Here is a 6,848-nt window from a genome sequence, read left to right as displayed (position 1 = left end):
ACCAGAATTGCTCGTGTGGTCCTGCATAACTGCAGGAAGTCTGGGAACATGGAGCGGGGGGTGCATGCATATTTAGGGAGAATCAGTGTCTCTTCCTTGGGTTCTCTGACTGTTTAGATGCGAAATGAGCTTGCCAGGTGGTGCTAGTGGTAAAGAACCTGCCCACCAAAGCAGGAGACATAGGAGATGCGGGTTCAGTCCCTGGACCAGGAAGACCCCCTAGAGGAGGGCATGGCAACCCACTCTAGTATTCTTGCCTGGAGAATCCCCATGGATGGAGGAGCCTGGAGGGCTACAGTTCATAGGGTTGCAAAGAGTTGGACATGAGTGAAGTGACTCAGCACATAGCACATAAATGGGAAATACCCTTCAAATACAGCATCACTGCTGCTTATAAATAGGAAAATTGTATTAATACACACGTCCATATGAGTGTTCACACTCTCTTTCTTTTTCTGTAGCATTGTGTGCCAGGCATTCATCAGGGAATTTGCTATGCAGAATCATATGACAGGTAAAGCTGCAAAGCTGGGACTAATAGAAAGGATGGGGAAAATTTATTGAGTGCTTTCTTTGTGCCAGACACCACACAGAATGCTGCTTGATGCATGTTATTACTTCACGACTACACAATCTCCATGTGTAGGTATGAATGTATTACCCTTTCATATGGGCTGTACAGACTTGATTTGAAAAGAGAAGCAATTTGCCAGAGGCGAAGAATGGAATAGAGCTGGTAGGTGAATTGGGGAAGGGGAGAAAAGTCAAGAGAAACTGCACTAGGTTTGGGGAAATGGCCTCAGGAATTAAGAATCTTCACAGCAAATTCTGTTTTAAGAAGTTTAGTTGTCTATTGATGGAAACACGACCTTTAGAATTTTCTTGAAAGATTCTTGTAAACATTTAAATTGCTTTTTTTTTTTTTTAAAGAGAGAACAGCACCTGGGGACCTTTTTTAAATTTAATTAAATTAATTAATTTATATTATATTTTGGCCACACGGATTGTGGGATTTTAGTTCCCTACCCAGGGATGGAACTCACACCCCCTGAGGTGGAAGTACAGCCTCTTAACCACTGGACCACCAATTTAGAGGGAAGTCCTCTAAATTGCTTTCTAATTATTGGTAGATACTTTGGTGGTATTTCTTTTGGATGTCAGCTTGGACAGAGACAGGCCTTAAAAGGAGGAAGAGGCTGGGACTTTCTTAGAGTCCTTTTAGTCTATTAAGTCTGTCTATTCTTTGAAGCTCAGTTTTCCTCATCTGCAAAATGGGGATAAGAGAGAGGGTCTTTGTGACAATTTAAGATATGAATCTCAAGTATTTAACACAGTGTCTGGCACATAGAGGTGCTTTATACATATGCCAGTCATCTTGGGCAGGCTGGTGACGCAGGAACAGATCAGACATGCCGCTTGCCTAAAGCTGTTCAGTAACTTGGAAGAGACATGCACACAAGTAACTAATCCACACTCAAGGTCAACTGTGGTACATTCTGCATAGACAAACTGACAAAGGGGACGAGAGAGAGAGAGACTAGTGAGTCCAGGACATATAATTTTCTCCATTAAAGGGGTTCTGGAGATAGGGGTGGGTGGACAATATGGCCAACTAGATGGAGAGGCTTTTCTCTGGTGCTTCAGCTGCTGCGAAAGTAGTCCTTCACCTCTCTGAGCCTCGTGTGTAAAACAGAGTCATAGCAACCTTGGAGATACTTTGTGGAGGTTAAATAAGATCATGAAGTAAGGGATCAAGCGCCACCTCTGACACATAGTGAAAACTTCGGAAGCTTAATTCCTTTCTCGTTCTCTTCTCTTTTTCTCTTTTCTCCTCCTTTCCTGCTTCCTCCTCCTTGTCTATCTCAGGTCCCCACATCATACCAGAAACATACAGAGTGAACGGACATAAATAAATGGAGATTCTATTTCTTGTACGAGAAAAATAATTATGCACGTCTGTATAATAGACACTTCTCTTTCGCTTTTTGGTTGACTCCTGTCTCACTGTGTGAACTGCTCTTTCCCATTTATCAAGAGGAAACGTGGTAACATTTATAACTTTAAGATGACGATTTCTATTGATCCTGCTCTGAGAAAAATGCATTTTTTCTTCTGTCTAGTTTTTTTATTCTTTGTCATTGACCAAATTACGCATTTGGAGTAGGGTTGTCAGATTTATCAAATAAAAATACAGGACGCTCGGTTAAATTTCAACTTTAGGGAAACTGTGACTCATTTCTCAGCGTATCTCATGTAAGATTTGGAATTAGCCTAGTTTGGAGAGTGGGAGATGTTTTTTATAAAAAGGGAGTTGCTTTTAACATAGACTTGTGGAGCTGGCCCTGGAGTGGCTGTTCAGTGAATTCTCTGCTGAATTAAACCGAATCTGTGGATTCAACACATGAGGTGAGCGTCTCGCCCATTAGCTTTCAGATGGTTCTTTCTCCTTTTTAAAGTATTTTCACATTGCTGAGGATCCTAATAAACTGCTCCTTTAAAAAAAAATATATATATATATACTTTATATATATATATACTTTATTTTTTAAGAAAAATTGTTAAGTGGATGAATGAATTGTATTAATTTTTAATGTGTGTGTGTGTTTTTTTTTGACTGCATGTAGGATCATAGATCCCCCACCAGGGGTCAAACCCACACCCCCTGCATTGGAAGGTCTAACCCCTGGACCACCATGGAAGTCCCTAAGCTGCTCCTTTTTTTTGCTCTCACTCCCATTCAGTCCTGCAGAGGAAAACAGAGAAATTGGAAGGAGATGGGGGCACCGTGAGTGGTCGGTGGGGGCTGGGGAGGTTCTGCCCAATCTTCAGCTCACACTAGCTGAACTGGCTGGATTTCTCCTCTCGGTCACACTCAGGAGGTCAACCTCCAAGCCTGCTTCCCACCTTGAGAGCCTGGGCCACCAGGGGATACTGGAGCACAGGGAGGCACAAGGGTTAAGGTCACACAGACTTGACTTGCATCTTGAGTTGGCAAGTGTCATCTGGGTCAAGATACTTCACCTTCACTCACTCAAAAAAACCTCATGGAGCTCATGGCATGGGTGTTGTGAGCACAGACCCTGGAGCCCAGCTGCCTGATTTGGCTTCCTGGCTCTGTCACTGCTGCTGTGCAAGTTATTAAACCTCTGTCTGCTTCTGTTTCCTCACCCTTCAGCTGGCTCAAACTTGTTATGTTTATAACATACAATGAATGATGTATGGTGTGGAGCAAGGGCTATGTAAATGCTTAACAAATAAATAAAAGTGTTAGTTACTTCAAAAGATGGTGGGGGATGTCCCTGGTGGTCCAGTGGTTAAGATGCTGCATTTCCAATGTAAGGGCATGGGTTTGATCCTTGGTCGTGGAACTAAGATCCCACATGTCTTGTAGTGATAGGGTCAAAAACAACAACAACAGCAGCAGCAGCAAATAAAGAGAGATAAAACTTTAAAAAAAGATGGTGGTACTCTGATAGTAAGAAAGACAGTATCCTCCATGTGAATAGAATTACACTCCTCAAAGTCATCTTTTACAAAGACTGGCTCAGATATCCAGAAATTTACCATAAAACTGGGTCATCATTATTTTGCTGCATTCCATATTGCTTTTTTCTGAAATTCTTCTCCTTTTTTTTTTTTTGAAGTATACTTGATTGCAGTATTGTGTTAATTTCTGATGTATGGTGAAGTGATTTAACTATACGTATATATATTCTTTTTCATATTCCTTTCCATCATGTTTTGTCACAGGATATTGAATACAGTTTCTTGTACTGTGCAGTAGGACTTTGTTGTTTCCCGTGGCTAGTTTTGAATAATCAATCAATGTTTCCTCAGTGGCACTGGCCTAAAAGCTAGTCGTGTAATGATATGATGATAATAGTAATGTCCTGAAGAAGGTCAGCATATATGACCTCAAAATAAGTCACTTGGGCATATGGATTATTTTGAGGTAAAGGCCATGGAGAATCAACAGGTGCAGAAAGAAGCCTTTCTGAGTCTCCCCTCTCTTACTAAAGGCAGAAAGCCTGCCATAAATTCCCTCTCCTGGAGGAGTTGGATGGCCATGAAGAGAATGGAAAGTTACCATCAAGACAGGCCTGCACAGGGACTTCCCTAGTGGTGCAATGGCTAAGATTATATGCTTCCAATACAGGGGCCCGGGTTCGATCCCTGGTCAGGGAACAAGATCCCACATGCCGTAACTAAAGACCCCGCGTGACCCAGTGAACATCAAAGGTCCCACATGCAGTAGCTAAGGCCCAGTGCAGCCAAATACATAAATAAATATTTTTTTTAAAAGATGGATCTGCAAAAATCTTACTAAATAACGCTTATCTTCCACTAGTTTCTGCGTGTACTTACCTTCCTACAATTTAGCACCCTAGAAACTCAAAACACTTTTCCTTTTCTTGCCACTTCCCCAGTAACTTAACTTCCTTCTGTTAAAATGATATAGAAGCCTCAGGGTCTGACCACCTCTTCGAGGTTTTCATTGATTTCTATGAGCCTGCGATGTGTATATGAAATAGACCTTTCCTCTTGTTAGTTTTTTTGTCATTTTAATTTGCAGAGCCCCAGATTAGGAACCTAAGAGGGTAAAGAAGACAGTTTTCCTTTCTTTTCCTTTCCAACAGCAGAATTTATTGAGCCTCCACTTTTGACTCTTATCTCTGCTATTTTGCCTTCTCAAGCCTTCCGTGAGGGAGACACTGATACTCCAGTTAAACAAGAGAAGGCCCAGGATCAGAGGGGGAGCTCCCTAGTCATGGTCCCATGGCTCAAAGTGAGAGAACTGGGGTTTACATTTGTGTCGTTTTTCACCACATTGTGCTCTTTTCCCCCACCCTTCAAAATACCAGCCCAGAGTGCCAGAAAAGGGACTGAGGTTGGAAACAAACAGAACTGCTGATTATGTCAAAGCATTTTGGCAGGCAGAAGCATAGTAAGTCCTGGGAGAAGCACTGAGAAGAGCTTTTGGGATCCATGATCCGTGAATCTGCCCAAAACAGCTGTGAAGTGAATTCAAGTTATTTGTTTTATTGGCTATAGCCCTGGAACTGGAAACAAGAGGGCTAAGAATGAAGCTGCTGGAATCTTAATTAAACACTGCGTTACTTCCGATTAGCAAGGATCGCCAATCAACCAAGGTTAGTTCAGCCTGCCAAGGAAACTGACCTTTCTCACTGGACTTTACAGCCAAAAGATGCCCAGTCAGATGTGGAATGACGACAATGTTGGTGTCAAGGTGAAAACTCATGGTCCACCTCATTTGGACCGGCCACAGGGGGAGCAGCATGTTCTCAATACATTAGGACAGTCCATTTGATACAGCAAGACAGGAGTACAGCCATTTTGGAAAAGGGCCAAGAATACCCTTGAGCAAACAGGCTTTGGAAGCTAAAGAACCAAGGCTTGAGAGACCAAAACCAGGCTCACAGGAATAAAATATTAACTTTATCTCCGCTAACACTCACACACGAAGCTCAAATACCAATTTTAACTTCATCTATTCTGGGGCTTTCTTGCAGAAAATTCTCCTACATTCTTTTTCCTTCACCCAAACACTCTATTCCTGACAGCTACCATGGAACCACCTACTGATGATCAAAGAAGTTCGGCGCTTTCTGGAAATTACCAGTGACCATGAGACCTGCCCTCCGTATAGTTATGAAAGCAGTTTGCCCCTTCTCCGGGAGCTGGCACTTCCCTGCCACCACCATCCCCCCACCTTCTCCCTGTGCACAAGCTTTCTTTTAATAAAGAGTTTTGCTTGCTTGAGAGCCTAGTGGAAGGGATAATCTTTTTTGTGTACAATTCCTGGGGCTTCCCAGGTGGCACTAGTGGTAAAGAACCCACCTGCCACTGCAGGACACATGAGAGACCCTGGTTTGATCCCTGGGTCGGGAAGATCCTCTGGAGGGGGAAATGGCAACCCACTGCACTATTCTTGCCTGGGAAATCCTTTCGACAGAGGAGCCTGGTGGGCTACAGTCCATGGGATTGCAAAGAGTTGGGCACGACTGAACGACTAACACACATTAAGAAAATAGTTTCTGAGCTGTGGCCTCGCTGCCACCAGCCATTTTCCAGGGCATTCTTTTCTTCTCCTTCCAATTCTTTGGATTAAAGATCAGCTTTCCTTTATCACGGATGTGAGGACAAGCCATCCTCCAGGCTGGTGACTGTATTAAGATGCTAATCACTAGCTTAAGGGAAAAAATAGAAAGAAACTGACTGTGATCAGTGGTGAGCCTTAGCTTAAGTGCAGCATAGGGGCTGGGTCATAGAAACTACTTGCCTATCATTCAAGCACCAGGAGCCCGAAGCCAAGGAATTAGACCAGACGCATTTCTTATCTGGCTTCGTGCTTTGGGGAGCAGAGGGAACCAAAGAGTTTTCAAATCTCTACAATAGATGACTTACCTATCTCCCGAACAGGATAAATGACTTCAGAGACATTAAGCAGCCTGCAAGATTAACAGCTAAGTCAGGGCAGTGGGATTTATATGAATTCTTAGTGAAAGATACAGAGGGTTGGGGTGGGGAAAGGCTTGATAACTTTGCTTTAAATTCTCTAGGGGGGAAGAAAAAAAAAAAAGAATAAAAATTCTACCAAAAAGTCAGAATGGTGAAACAGGATCGGCTCCATTGGAGAAAAATACCCGTGCTATGGGCTGAATAGACCCCGTGAGCGGAATGACAAAGCACTGATTCAGGGTCGGATGGCAAACCTCTTCTGACAGTAATTACGTGCATTGAAGGAGCAGAACAGGAGAAGACTCCCCCTTCCTGCCATTAAGATCTGCAAGCTAATCATCACCTGTCCTGTGGGCCAGCAGAAGTCT

The sequence above is a fragment of the Oryx dammah genome, unplaced genomic scaffold, assembly GCF_014754425.2.
Source record: "Oryx dammah isolate SB20612 unplaced genomic scaffold, SCBI_Odam_1.1 HiC_scaffold_19, whole genome shotgun sequence".
Lineage (NCBI taxonomy): Eukaryota > Metazoa > Chordata > Mammalia > Artiodactyla > Bovidae > Oryx > Oryx dammah.
Note: the sequence above shows the minus strand (reverse complement) of the source record.